General features: G+C 43.0%; 1 protein-coding gene across 2 annotated transcripts in view; it reads right to left on the minus strand.

Annotated features, from left to right (window-relative positions):
* The window catches only part of LOX (lysyl oxidase), a 79,462-nt gene that overhangs the window by 53,927 nt on the left and 10,027 nt on the right, over positions 1-15,508 (minus strand). The gene's annotated exons all lie outside the window — the stretch shown is intronic.

Genomic DNA, 15,508 nt, shown 5'->3' on the forward strand with positions numbered 1-15,508 from the left:
TATTTTAAATGAGATCCCTTAATGATAGCTTCCTTCTGAATGTACTGCACACAACGTTTAACTTTGACTACTGTGCATTGAATTTCTTAGCAGTGATGCCTGCTGTTCAGACCACAATACTCCCAAAGTTGGGTTGATCTGCGAGTTTACTGTCATGTGTGCCCCAAGTTTGTAGTTTACAAAGGCAGTTTATACTGTCCTTAGGTTAGTATTGATTACTTTTCAAGGATGCAAGATGAATACTTCACTGCCATATCTGATGACAATTACAATAGGGAGTGACAGTGAAAATTCGTCAGTATTTCAGTGCAGTAGATACACCAATTAGAGACAGTGCAATCACAGTAATCATTGCAAACTGAGCCACAGGTGTTAATAGTAACCAAATTTTCCCTTGGGAGAAGCTGTAATTTTGTGTAGATTAAGTAATTGGTGCATGCAGTTGGGGAGTCGAAACAATCTCTGCAATACACATACAGTATCAAATAAATTGAGTTAAAGATGATATTATATGCAGATTAGTTATATGTATCTTGAATAATTATCAACTGTATGAGGCATCAAAGCTACCCTGTTTCCCTGAAAATAAGACATAGATTGATTTTCCAGAATTTTTGAGGATGCAAAATGATTTTTCAGGCTTTTTGAGGATGCTTGAAATATAAACCCTACTCCAAAATTAAGCCCTGCTAACAGTTAATTAAAAAAGTCAATTTAAATAGTGTCCAGGCAGCTATACATGTAAAAAAGTTAAACCTTTTTGAACAAAAATTAATATAAGACACTGTCTTACTTTCGGGGAAATCGGTAGTTTTGATTTTTGGTAGTTGAACTTAAAATTGAAGCTCTGATTTCGACTAAAATTTGTAAGCATATTTAAAGTCAAGCTAATTTTTTATAAATCTCACTAAACTTTTCTGCAATCTTTTTTGTTTTACTCTGCAGTGTTGAATAATTGTTGTTTGCCTAAAAACAATCAACAAGCCGGCCATGTGCTACTGCTATCTCGTTTATATACCTTAAAGGGGTTGTCCAGCGCCGAAACGTTTTTTTTTTTTTTTTAACCCCCCCCCCCCCCCCCCCCCGTTCGGCGCGAGACAACCCCGATGCAGGGGTTAAAAAAACAAACCGGAGAGTGCTTACCTGAATCCCGGCGGTCCGGCGTCTTCATACTCACCTGCTGAAGATGGCCGCCGGGGTCTGCTCCTTCCGTGGACCGCAGCTCTTCTGTGCGGTCCATTGCCGATTCCAGCCTCCTGATTGGCTGGAATCGGCACGTGACGGGGCGGAGCTACACGGAGCCGGCATTCTGCACGAGCGGCTCCATTAAATACAGCAGAAGACCCGGACTGCGCAAGCGCGGCTAATTTGGCCATCGGAGGCCGAAAATTAGTCGGCACCATGGAGACGAGGACGCCAGCAACGGAGCAGGTAAGTATAAAACTTTTGATAACTTCTGTATGGCTCATAATTAATGCACAATGTACATTACAAAGTGCATTAATATGGCCATGCAGAAGTGTATACCCCCACTTGCTGCCGCGGGACAACCCCTTTAATAAACGATGCAGCCCATTTGTTTAGCACATGAACAACTGGTTAGCCTGATTTACAACAGCGCACCAATGTGAACTCAGAGTACTAAGGATTATTCACTGGGGCAGAGAAATCAGTGGTTAACTACACTACCGTTCAAAAGTTTGGGGTCACATTGAAATGTCCTTATTTTTGAAGGAAAAGCACTGTACTTTTCAATGAAGATAACTTTAAACTAGTCCTAACTTTAAACAAATACACTCTATACATTGCTAATGTGGTAAATGACTATTCTAGCTGCAAATGCCTGTTTTTTTTGTGCAATATCTACAAAGGTGAATAGAGGCCCATTTCCAGCAACTATCACTCCAGTGTTCTAATGGTACAATGTGTTTGCTCATTGGCTCAGAAGGCTAATTGATGATTAGAAAACCCTTGTGCAATCATGTTCACACATCTGAAAACAGTCTAGCTCGTTACAGAAGCTACAAAACTGACCTTCCTGTGAGCAGATTGAGTTTCTGGAGCATCACATTTGTGGGGTCAATCAAACGCTCAAAATGGCCAGAAAAAGAGAACTTTCATCTGAAACTCGACAGTCTATTCTTGTTCTTAGAAATGAAGGCTATTCCATGCGAGAAATTGCTAAGAAATTGAAGATTTCCTACAACGGTGTGTACTACTCCCTTCAGAGGACAGCACAAACAGGCTCTAACCAGAGTAGAAAAAGAAGTGGGAGGCCGCGTTGCACAACTAAGCAAGAAGATAAGCACATTAGAGTCTCTAGTTTGAGAAACAGACGCCTCACAGGTACCCAACTGGCATCTTCATTAAATAGTACCCGCAAAACACCAGTGTCAACATCTACAGTGAAGAGGCGGCTGCGGGATTTTGGGCTTCAGGGCAGAGTGGCAAAGAAAAAGCCATATCTGAGACTGGCCAATAAAAGAAAAAGATTAAGATGGGCAAAAGAACACAGACATTGGACAGAGGAAGACTGGAAAAAAGTGTTGTGGACGGATGAATCCAAGTTTGAGGTGTTTGGATCACAAAGAAGAACGTTTGTGAGACGCAGAACAAATGAAAAGATGCTGGAAGAATGCCTGACGCCATCTGTTAAGCATGGTGGAGGTAATGTGATGGTCTGGGGTTGCTTTGGTGCTGGTAAGGTGGGAGATTTGTACAGGGTAAAAGGGATTCTGAATAAGGAAGGCTATCACTCCATTTTGCAACGCCATGCCATACCCAGTGGACAGCGCTTGATTGGAACCAATTTCATCCTACAACAGGACAATGACCCTAAACACACCTCCAAATTGTGCAAGAACTATTTACAGCAGAAGCAGGCAGCTGGTATTCTATCGGTAATGGAGTGGCCAGCGCAGTCACCAGATCTGAACCCCATTGAGCTGTTGTGGGAGCAGCTTGACCGTATGGTACGCCAGAAGTGCCCATCCAACCAATCCAACTTGTGGGAGATGCTTCTAGAAGCGTGGGGTGCAATTTCACAAGCTTACCTCAACAAATTAACAGCTAGAATGTCAAAGGTGTGCAATGCTGTAATTGCTGCAAAAGGAGGATTCTTTGACGAAAGCAAAGTTTGATGTAAAAACAATGTTATTTCAAATACAAATCATTATTTCTAACCTTGTCAATGTCTTGACTCTATTTTCTATTCATTTCACAACGCATGGTGGTGAATAAGTGTGACTTTTCATGGAAAACACAAAATTGTTTGGGTGACCCCAAACTTTTGAACGGTAGTGTATATATTCTTTCACAATATCTTAAAACATAAGGACTCATAAACACCAAACAAACTAGAATAAGAAATTTAGCATTAGACTCCCACATGATCTGACTATTGTTCTTGCGTCTAGCCTGAACATCTAACTATCAAATGACTCATTCACATTCCAGTCTCTATCTTGAGTATGCTGGTTATGGACAAGTCAGGCCTGTGTGTCTATCCCGACAGAGGCGTCTTCCCGTATACAACTTGACAGCTATGGTGATCTCTTAATAGATATGCTAATTTGGAAATTCCAAATCATATCCACTATATTGGGATATACGGTATACTATGTTTCATATTGCATCCTAATATAGGGGCATTTCCTTTTATTGCAGACAGATGTGTAGTCTTGTGGTGATTTCGTACGTTACACTTAAAAAGAAAAGTCATACAATGCCACACATCGTAATGTGTGGATGAATATGTGCAATAATGACTAACGGGATTATCAATCTTACCCCCTCTATTCACTGGATCTTTATCTCATTGCTTGTAAGATGCGGCTATCTCCCACATCTCCAGCACCAGGGCCAATGGTCTTGTGCCCCTTTCTGGTGCAGTCAAGTATCGGGTTATTATATGAGGCTGCAAATTTTTTGTATCAAAGGCGGATTTTTGTCATATAAGTGATCAAAGATTGCGGCCATCTCCCACACCTCCAGCACCAGGGCCAATGGTTTACTGCCCCTTTCTGGCATGTTCAGGTGTTGGGTTACAGTATATAGCCACAAGTTTTTTTTCAAAAAGCAGGATTTTATCATTTATGTAGTTATAGTTTCAACGCACTTCGTTGACTGAACAACTTCTCAGGAACCTGTTTTTTATTATTTTTACTCCTTCCTTCTTCTATATAAACCCACAACAGGGGGGGGGGGGGGGACGTCCTATACGCATTACTGTTGTAATGATAGTACGAGCAGACTGCAAACCATAAACTGCTGATATATACCATGACTACGGCTTCCACACTAGACAGTGTGGCTGCCCTCTGCCACTGAACAAAAGTGATCCGGATAGCTTAAAGTCTATTGCGTACCCTAGGTTTCTATCTAGGTGTCCCCTGCCCTAAACTCTATTTTTCAGTGTCATAAGTTGATGCTTCTTGTTTGCTTTCTAATGAACTACCTAGGTGAATGTTCAATCATCAATAAGAGAAATAAATAAAAACAAAAAAAGAGATTTTGGCAGAGCCTCCAGCCCAGATGGTAGGCAGAAGACCAAGAGTACTAAGGATAGATCCATTACAACAAAAAGATACCATCTACTGCAGCTTATTTACTTTTTCTGCTGGGTATTCAAGGTAAATTCCAAAAATATAACAGAAACTTTCATGTGCAATAGCTGTATCTGGACTTTATTCTCAAAAAAACAGGTTTCCAGCAGTAAAATAAGGTTCACATAAATGCTCCCGTGTTTCTACCTTAATGCATGCAAGAACAGCCTCATAGAAAATATAAACCAAAATGAACCACCAACAGTATAAGAAGTGCCTGTAAGCAAAAACTAACTGGCATGTATGGCAAGGGTAGATGCAGGTACAGCTTCATCAAAATTGTACTGGTAAATGAACCTATTCTACTTACATCATGTAAGAAACAATGTATTGACTTTGATTCAATAATATAAAAATCAAATCACCACTTGACACCTCCTGGTTTCCTGAGGGGCTGTATCCAAGAAGACCTAGAATCCTAAAGGTAATCCAGCTCACCATGAAGGTACATAAAAACGCCAACATTTATTAAAGCATTACAAGTGGAAGCAAACAAATGTATCCAATTGACTACCCCGAGCAGTCATTTCCTTTATTTTGTTTGGGACTGCTTTTAATGCTTTAATACATTAACAGCCAGGATGTTTTAGTCCTAACATATCTTCAGGCTATGATCTATCCTCAGAATAGGTCATCAATAGCTGATCATCGTTTTTCCCCCAGGGATCAGCTGTTTCTCTGGGCAGTCACTGTGTGTACAGAGCTGTCTTTCTGCTGAAAGTAGACAGCTCAGTCCTATTTACTTCAGTGTCACTCAGCAAGGACCACTGCACAATGTACGGAGCTGTCCGCTCCTGGCAGACAGACAGCTCTGTACGCACAGTGACTGGCCTGGGGGAGCAGCTGATGGCCTGGGTTCCAAGTGTTGGAACCCTGTCAATTTGCTTTTGAGGCCCTTTTTTGCGGATAGCAAGAACAGCAAGAAGTAGGAGAACCCCTTTAAGCAGCACTAAAAAGATGCATATGCCATTCCATCACTATCAAGCCGGCTGACAAGGGTGGGGGTCGGGGGTAATGGACTCCATCAAATATCAGGAGGAGATTTTACATCAACTTGATAATGTTAATGTCTATGAGCATCTGAGGGGGACCTTAATGAACTCTTTCAGACTAGTCTCAAGATTTTACTTGAAGATGCCTTTACTGACTGTATTATAGAACAGAAATCTTTCCTTTTTTTTGAGTGTGCCCTCTCCCTTGGTGCCGGTGTTATATACACTTCCAAAGATTCATAAAAACTTGGAGAATCCACCTGGTCCACATATTGTTTCAAGATATGGGTCTTTATTCAATGGTGTTGCTAGATTTTTAGATCGAGTGCTTTTCAGCTTTTCTGTAAACATGAGATCTTATATACGCAATACTGGTGATTTTTTAACTAAGATCAGTGGTTTGAAGGTAACGAATAAGTCTGTTTTGCCTCCTTTGCTGTAGTGTCTTTATACACTTCGATCGCACATGATAAGGGCCTTGAGGCAGTACAGCGCATGCTGGCAGGCTCAGATCTCTCGTTGGGATGTACACGATTTGTCCTTACGCTTCTGGAGTTCATCCTCAGGAATAATTATTTTGTTTTTAGAGATGTTTTGTACAGACAGAGACAAGGGACCGCTACGGGGTCCAATGTGGCCCCTACTCATGCTAAAATCTATATGGCAGTCTTTGAGAACAAATTAGTATACACTTCTATATATTGGCAGGATGTTCAGGCTTTTATATTGATGATATATTCATTATTCAAGAAGGCTATCTTCCTGATCTCTTGGTATTCCAAACAGAGATCAATGACATTTATCCGGAGACGCCGTTTACTTTAAGACATTCTTGTGATAGCATACAATTTTTAGATGTTTTTTTGTTTTGACATAAGGACAACGGTTTGATCACTGATTTATTTGTGAGACCAACTTATAGAAATAATGTGTTGGTTTATCAAAGCTGTCACCCTTGCAGTATCCTGAATTCCTTACATTGGAGTCAGCTACTTAGAGTGAGGCGGATTGTTAATGAAGATGTGGTTGACTCTCATCTTGAACAGATGTGTTCTAATTGTATGGAAAGAGGTCCCCTAGGACTTTGATTTCCAAATCTATGAATAGAGCAAAGATATAAGAGAAAGGTGATTTGTCGGCACCAAGAGAGATGGGACAAGAGGGACCGTGTTCCTTTTGTTTCTATGTATACCCTCTTGAGTGGGAGGGTTTTACACGTTTTGTGGAAACATTGGAAACATTGGACCCTACTTACAAGGTGTTGTAGTAATATAAGGGAATGTGAGGCTCCCCTGATGATGTCATATAGACGAGGTGTTAGTTTGAGAGACAAACTTGTGAAATCTATGCATAGTGTGTTTGGTATACACAAGCAAGCCTTTCTGTGCTCTCCGAAGGTGGGTAGCTTTCCCTGTCTCAATTGTTCTTGTTGCAATAATTTGCTTCAGGGTCACAAATTCACACACCCCCTTCACTGGTAGATCTTTTGATATCAAAAGCAGGTATACCTGAACTTCTTCCTATGTGGTCTATGTGATTAAATACCCTTGTGGATTGATATATATGGGTGAAGCAACAAAAGAAGTCAATCCTTGAATTGTTAAACATAAAAGTACTATTCATACTAAGGACATTGATCTACTGGTTACCTTTGGTTCATTAACCATGTACCAAGTTCTATTATGGGGGGTGATCGTGTTGGATTTCTTAAGAAAAAAATGGATTTTTCTACTAGCTAGTATGTCACCAAAAGGTTTAAATATGGAATATGATGTACAAACATATATATGAGATTCGAGCATTCTTGCAACATTATGACTGTATATGTTTATTTTATATTGCTTTTAATAGGTGTCTGACTTTGTTTTTCAGTCATATGTGATGGTCAACCGGAATCCTGTGAGCACATCCACATGGCTAACATGGATTTTTTGGAGGATTGTCCTTCCATGGGGGATGAGAACAACATATTCTTACAATATCAGTCCATCAATGGATATTCTTTTGGGATAACATTTGTTATGATTCGATACTCCAAAGATTTTTCTTGATTATTAGTGCTAATGAATGATGTAGAGGGATCATGATTCTCAACATCTTTGATTTTATTTCTGTGGGTTATCTTTTTGAAACATAGAGTCTATATCTGATATGGAGTTGTTTAGCTACATCTATTGAATATATCCATTTGGGTATTTTTGTCTCTGTTTTTGTGACCTTGACTTTAGGATTCTATAAATAGGTAATAATTATGCACAGTATCCATCAAAAATACATGTGTTTTTGCAATGTTTATTCAGGTAATCCTGCATTAGTATGAATGAACATTTTGGTATTTACACCTATTATGGAGCGTTCCTATTTGCAATTGATTATTTCCATGCTAGTACAAACATTCATGGGATTCGTTAGATGGTTCAATGGGATATATAGAGTAATGGAATTATCTATCTTTCCCCAAGTTCATATCGGAGTTGGTATGGATTTGTTGTGATGTCCTCTTTACAATATTCCTATTACGGTGTGAATGTTTGACCTGTATATCTTCTTCTTGGTAACAATGGATTAATTTATACATGCAGCTACATCTATCAAGAATATCTATATAGAAATTTTTTTCCATCTTCTTTTTGAATCCTTAATTTTAGGATTATAGATATAGATAACAATACACAATATTTGTCTTGACTATGCACCCTTTTTTTCACATTGTTCGCTCGGATAATCCTGCGTTACTACAAATGCATATTTGGGTTTACACCTATTATGGGAGAATTTCTATCTGCGGTCGATTATTCCTGTGTTAAGGCCCATTTACACTGGACGAATGTTGGGCAAACGATGCCTGACACTCGACCCTGCATATACTAGCTCCTGTGCTTTCACACAGGAGTGAGTATCGCTAGCTCGCTCATAGAGCAACCAGCAAGGGGGTGAGGTGATTGGAGGAGATTTCACTCTTCGCTCCCCCCCCCCCTCCATTCACTTAACAAAGTGACCACTCAGTACTAAATGGCAGCTGTTTACATTGAACGATCAAGCTGAATAAAATCATGGACAATGATCGTTCAGTGTAAACAGCAGCTGTTCAGTACTGAACGACCGCTGTGCTAAGTGAATGGAGAGGGGCGGGAGAGAGCTAGGCCCCCTGCTGCTCGCTAAGAGAGCCAGCAATACTCGCTCCTGTGTGACAGCATGGGAGCGAGTATGAGTGGGGACGAGTGTCAGGCATCATTTGCCCGACATTCATCCAGTGTAAATGGGCCTTTAGTGCGAACATTTATGGGATTCGTTAGACATTTGAGTGGGAGATGCATAGTAGTTCAATTATTCATTTTTCCACATGTTCATATCGAAGTTGGTATGAATTTGCTGTGATGTCCCCATTATAATTCCATCATTAAGGTTTGGATGACAGACCTTTCTATTTTCACATTAGGAATGACTGATTTTTGTGTGCTTATAGCATCTTTCTTTTGCTTATGCAAGTATATTCAGCAAATTTTTATATAGTACAGTCACATCTGAATGCAATAGTTTGACAAACATATACAATGTTTTACAAACGTCCTATGGGATTTGGTCATTATGTTTCTATGGCTGCGCAGTCAAATGGCTTTGATGCTGAATTATATAGATGGCACCATGTTGTATTTGTGTGCTATGGTGAAGGCAGATCAGTGATGATTTAAGTGTATTGGATTCATTTTCGTGAGGGGCTTATATGACTAATTCCATTTTGAGTCACTATATATATGAGAAACTTTTTTTTTAAACAATTTTTATTGAAAATTTTCCATTTTACAAAGGAATATAACATTGAGACAATGTATGTAGGCGTACAAGGCTGGCTGGGTTAGTCATAGTAGTAAAATTCTAATCTGTTATAGCCAGATTCTTCTCTGCCTTTCATTGTTGTTTTTGTCATAGAAACGATTCAAAAACCTCAGTGGCCTGGCCAGGGCCAACTTGCAGAAGAGGAAAAGGAGGGAGATAGCCAGGTATTGGGGTGGGGATGGGGGTTCTTCCCTCATGGGGCAGCAACCCAAGGGGGGAGGGATAACCAAGGTTAGCTTTTGGGTTTTGTATTTATAGTGCAGTTGAGGTGCCAGCCTTCACTGTAGGGAGGGCGTAATCTATCCATGGGGTCCAAATATTTAGAAAACTGTCATACCTATCCTCTGATATTGATGTTAATTTCTCATTAATCAGATACCAATTCATTTGGCATTCAACCTCAGAGAAGTCCAGTGAGGGTTTTTGCCAAGATCAGGCGATAGTTTGTTTTGTGGCTAGGAAAAAGAACAAAATCAGCTTTCTAGAATTTGGAGATATATTTGTAATCCGTTTATTCAGTAGGGCTTCCCATGGATTTTACGCAGGTTATGATTAGTTACTGTATATATGAGGAAGTAGACCCTAATCCAGAGTCTTCTGACTGGAGGACAGGACCACCATATGTGGAACATATCTCCTGGGGAGCAGCATCCCTGGAAACAGTCTTCAGAGTGACCTGGAACCGCGTGAGCAATTCTTGTAGGGACTAAGTACCAGCGTAATAGTATTTTATACGAGGTTTCTAACATCAGTTTATTGCGGGCACCACAATTGGTTGATCTCCAAATCTGCGACCATTCGTCGTCTAGAATGTTGCCTATATCTTTCTCCCATTTTGCTACATATGGTAGAACAAAGAGTACATTCAAACAGAAGAAGCAGAGCGAATAGCAAGAGCGTGGCAGACACAGATAGCAGACCTAACAGCTCTGAATTGTGCTGCTGGTATCATATCTGTTTTTACTTGGGTAACATCTCCAAGTGTCTCTTCTGAAAAACATTTTAGAATGCATTCAATGAATGCAAGTCATCCAAGCCCTGAGTCAGCGGAGCAGCCGGAACCATGATGCCCCCTCTACCACACTTCTCAGTTGCGATGAGGTTTTGGTTTGCAGTGTTTTTTTTTCCTTCATATTGCATTTTGTATTTGTGGTACTAAGTTCTACTCTTGTCTCATCTGTCCATAGGACATTTTCTCAGAAGCATTTGTGCACCATCCAGATAGTCTCGGCAAACTTGAGTTGAGTTGGGTTGGGTTGAAGTATTTTTTTTCTTTTGGACAGCAGCAGCCTTCTTCATGGTGTTCTTCCTTGAATACCTTTATTGTTCAGTTTATTTAATAATGGACACACCAACATAGGTATTTTCAATTTATAGAGTCTTTACTAGGTATTTTGCTGCTCCCTTAGTTCCTCTCACCTCTTTCTGGACTGCCTGTTGAGCTTGAGTGATCCTAACAAGACAGACAGTCCTAGGGAGAGTAGCAACAGTCTTGATTTTACTATATTTGTAAATAATTTGTCTAATCTTGGATTGAGGTGTACCCAGGTCTTTAACAATGCTCTTGTACCCTTATCCATCTTCATGTGCTTCAATAACACATCTTCTGAGGTCTTGGGAAAACTGTTTGAAATTTTTCTTAACAAGAACAGACTTGTTTGTAAGCAGGCTTTGTGTGACTCTATTTAATGGGCAAAGCACTTGTGAAGCTTAATTAATACACAGGTTTACTGACATTTCTCACTGCAATGTGAAAATGTACTCAATCTGCTCAACCGAGAAACACAATCTAACTAAACTGTAAACACACAAACAGTGGTACCTTTTATGTCTTTTTGGTGGCCTGCAGATGGCTGGGTCGGATCCCGCTGCGAAAATTCTCGCAGCGGGATGCGGTCCTGTGCCCCTGCAGAGGCCTGCGGCTTACCTGTTCCCAGCGTCTCCTCTCTGCACTGTGTGCCGGCTGCTGGCCAGCCAGTGCATGCACTGAGAGGAGCCGGCCCGTCACCAGTGACATTTCTGTGCGGGCCTCTGTGAGACCCGCACAGAAACAGAGCATGCTGCGATTTGTTTTCCGCGTGTGATTTCACGCGGACAAATCGCAGCCAACTGCCTAGGATTGCATTTTCTAATGCAATCCTATGGCAGCGGCCACGGGCGGAAAATTCTACAGGAAATCCCGCCGCAGAATTTTCGCCCATGTGCAGGGGCCTTTAATTGTACCTTTGATAACAATCAGACCACATTTTATTAGGATTCACTTTTTTTCTTGCAACTGTACCTATAGAGGTTAGTCATGCCCACCTTACACATGTCTTCTCAAGACTAAATACATTTTCCTAATATTTTCTGATAACTACCATCCTCCATGTGCCTTATCGGTTTGTTTGTCCTTCTTTGTATTTTTTTTTAAATCTCCATTACATTCTTTTTATTAGCTTAGTTCCAGAACTAAACTCCATATTTAAGGTGCGGCAGCACTAATGATTTTCTCTAATTGTATAATAGTATGAGTGACCACATACTTTCATATAATCCTTCACATTATGTACAGTCTTTTTAAAACCTGCATTAAAGGGACATCCTGGTGAGAGATTTTTATAGCACATCTTATGCCTCTCGTTTAGCTGTAAAAAAACAGCTGCAAAGAGGAAGAAAAAGGGAATGTTATCTGCACATGCGTGCAACTCTCTCCAGTCTATAGAGATTACAGAAACAGATGCAAAGGACTGCTATAGCTAAACAGTAGAGATGAGCGAACACCAAAATGTTCGGGTGTTCGTTATTCGGAACGAACTTCCCGCGATGTTCGAGGGTTCGTTTCGAACAACGAACCCCATTGAAGTCAATGGGCGACCAGAACATTTTTGTATTTCGCCGATGCTCGCTAAGGTTTTCATGTGTGAAAATCTGGGCAATTCAAGAAAGTGATGGGAACGACACAGCAACGGATAGGGCAGGCGAGGGGCTACATGTTGGGCTGCATCTCAAGTTCACAGGTCCCACTATTAAGCCACAATACCGGCAAGAGTGGGCCCTCCCCCCCTCCCAACAACTTTTACTTCTGAAAAGCCCTCATTAGCAATGCATACCTTAGCTAAGCACCACACTACCTCCAACAAAGCACAATCACTGCCTGCATGACACTCCACTGCCACTTCTCCTGGGTTACATGCTGCCCAACCCCCCCACCACCACCACAGCGCACACCAAAGTGTCCCTGCGCAGCCTTCAGCTGCCCTCATGCCACACCACCCTCATGTCTATTTATAAGTGCGTCTGCCATGAGGAGGAACCGCAGGCACACACTGCAGAGGGTTGGCACGGCTAGGCAGCGACCCTCTTTAAAAGGGGTGGGGCGATAGCCCACAATGCTGTACAGAAGCAATGAGAAATAGAATCCTGTGCCACCGCCATCAGGAGCTGCACACGTGGGCATAGCAATGGGGAACCTATGTGCCACACACTATTCATTCTGTCAAGGTGTCTGCATGCCCCAGTTAGACCGGGCTTTTTAATTCATAGACACAGGCAGGTACAACTCCCTATTGTGAAGTCCCTGTCGACCGACAGCATGGGTGGCTCCCTGGAACCCACCGGCAGTACACAAAAATATCCCATTGCATTGCCCAACACAGCTGAGGTAGTAATGTCGTGCGTAATAGAGGTGGGCTTCGGCCCACATTGCATGCCCCAGTCTGACTGGGGTTCTTTAGAAGTGGACACATGTAGGTTACACTCCCTGTGGACCCACTGCCTGGGTGGGTGCCAGGAAGCCACCGGCGGTACATAGAAATATCCCATTGCATTGCCCAACACAGCTGAGGTAGTAATGTCGTGCGTAATACAGGTGGGCTTCGGCCCACACTGCATGCCCCAGTCAGACTGGGGTTCTTTACAAGTGGACACATGTAGGTTACACTCCGTGTGCACCTACAGCATGGGTGGGTGCCAGGAAGCCACCGGCGGTACATAGAAATATCCCATTGCATTGCCCAACACAGCTGAGGTAGTAATGTCGTGCGTAATACAGGTGGCCTTCGGCCCACACTGCATGCCCCAGTCTGACTGGGGTTCTTTAGAAGTGGACACATGTAGGTTACACTCCCTGTGGACCCACTGCCTGGGTGGGTGCCAGGAAGCCACCGGCGGTACATAGAAATATCCCATTGCATTGCCCAACACAGCTGAGGTAGTAATGTCGTGCGTAATAGAGGTGGGCTTCGGCCCACACTGCATGCCCCAGTCAGACTGGGGTTCTTTACAAGTGGACACATGTAGGTTACACTCCGTGTGCACCTACAGCATGGGTGGGTGCCAGGAAGCCACCGGCGGTACATAGAAATATCCCATTGCATTGCCCAACACAGCTGAGGTAGTAATGTCGTGCGTAATACAGGTGGCCTTCGGCCCACACTGCATGCCCCAGTCTGACTGGGGTTCTTTAGAAGTGGACACATGTAGGTTACACTCCCTGTGGACCCACTGCCTGGGTGGGTGCCAGGAAGCCACCGGCGGTACATAGAAATATCCCATTGCATTGCCCAACACAGCTGAGGTAGTAATGTCGTGCGTAATACAGGTGGGCTTCGGCCCACACTGCATGCCCCAGTCAGACTGGGGTTCTTTACAAGTGGACACATGTAGGTTACACTCCGTGTGCACCTACAGCATGGGTGGCTCCCTGGAACCCAGCGGCGGTACATAGAAATATCCCATTGCATTGCCCAACACAGCTGAGGTAGTAATGTCGTGCTTAATGCAGGTGGGCTAAAAATTTATTTGATTACACTGTAGGCGAGGGCCCACAAAAATTGCTGTTTCAACAGTACTAATGTACATCCCAAAAATTGGCCATGGCCAGCCAAGAGGGCAGGTGAAACCCATTAATTGCTTTGGTTAATGTGGCTTAAGTGGTAACTAGGCCTGGAGGCAGCCCAGTGTAACGAAAAATTGGTTCAAGTTACAGTTCCAACGCTTTTAAGAGCATTGAAACTTTTAAAAATTGTTTAGAAAAATTATTTGAGTGAGCCTTGTGGCCCTAAGAAAAATTGCCCGTTCAGCGTGATTACGTGAGGTTTCAGGAGGAGGAGCAGGAGGAGGAGCAGGAGGAGGAGGAGGAGGAATATTAGATACAGATTGATGAAGCAGAAATGTCCCCGTTTTGGATGGTGAGAGAGAACGTAGCTTCCATCCGCGGGTGCAGCCTACGTATTGCTTACGTATCGCTGCTGTCCGCTGGTGGAGAACAGAAGTCTGGGGAAATCCAGCCTTTGTTCATCTTGATGAGTGTTAGCCTGTCGGCACTGTCGGTTGACAAGCGGCTACGCTTATCTGTGATGATTCCCCCAGCCGCACTAAACACCCTCTCCGACAAGACGCTAGCCGCAGGACAAGCAAGCACCTCCAGGGCATACAGCGCTAGTTCAGGCCACGTGTCCAGCTTCGACACCCAGTAGTTGTAGGGGGCAGAGGCGTCACCGAGGATGGTCGTGCGATCCGCTACGTACTCCCTCACCATCCTTTTACAGTGCTCCCGCCGACTCAGCCGTGACTGGGGAGCGGTGACACAGTCTTGGTGGGGAGCCATAAAGCTGGCCAGGCCCTTAAAGACTGTTGCACTGCCTGGGATGTACATGCTGCTCGATCTCCGCACCTCCCCTGCTACCTTGCCCTCGGTACTGCGCCTTCTGCCACTAGCGCTGTCGGATGGGAATTTTACCATCAGCTTGTCCGCAAGGGTCCTGTGGTATAGCAACACTCTCGAACCCCTTTCCTCTTCGGGAATGAGAGTGGGCAGGTTCTCCTTATAGCGTGGGTCGAGCAGTGTGTACACCCAGTAATCTGTTGTGGCCAGAATGCGTGCAACGCGAGGGTCACGAGAAAGGCATCCTAACATGAAGTCAGCCATGTGTGCCAGGGTACCAGTACGCAACACATGGCTGTCTTCACTAGGAAGATCACTTTCAGGATCCTCCTCCTTCTCCTCCTCCTCAGGCCATACACGCTGAAAGGATGACAGGCAATCAGCCGGTGTACCGTCAGCAGCGGGCCAAGCTGTCTCTTCCCCCTCCT

This window comes from Eleutherodactylus coqui, chromosome 5 (genome assembly GCF_035609145.1).
Source record: "Eleutherodactylus coqui strain aEleCoq1 chromosome 5, aEleCoq1.hap1, whole genome shotgun sequence".
Lineage (NCBI taxonomy): Eukaryota > Metazoa > Chordata > Amphibia > Anura > Eleutherodactylidae > Eleutherodactylus > Eleutherodactylus coqui.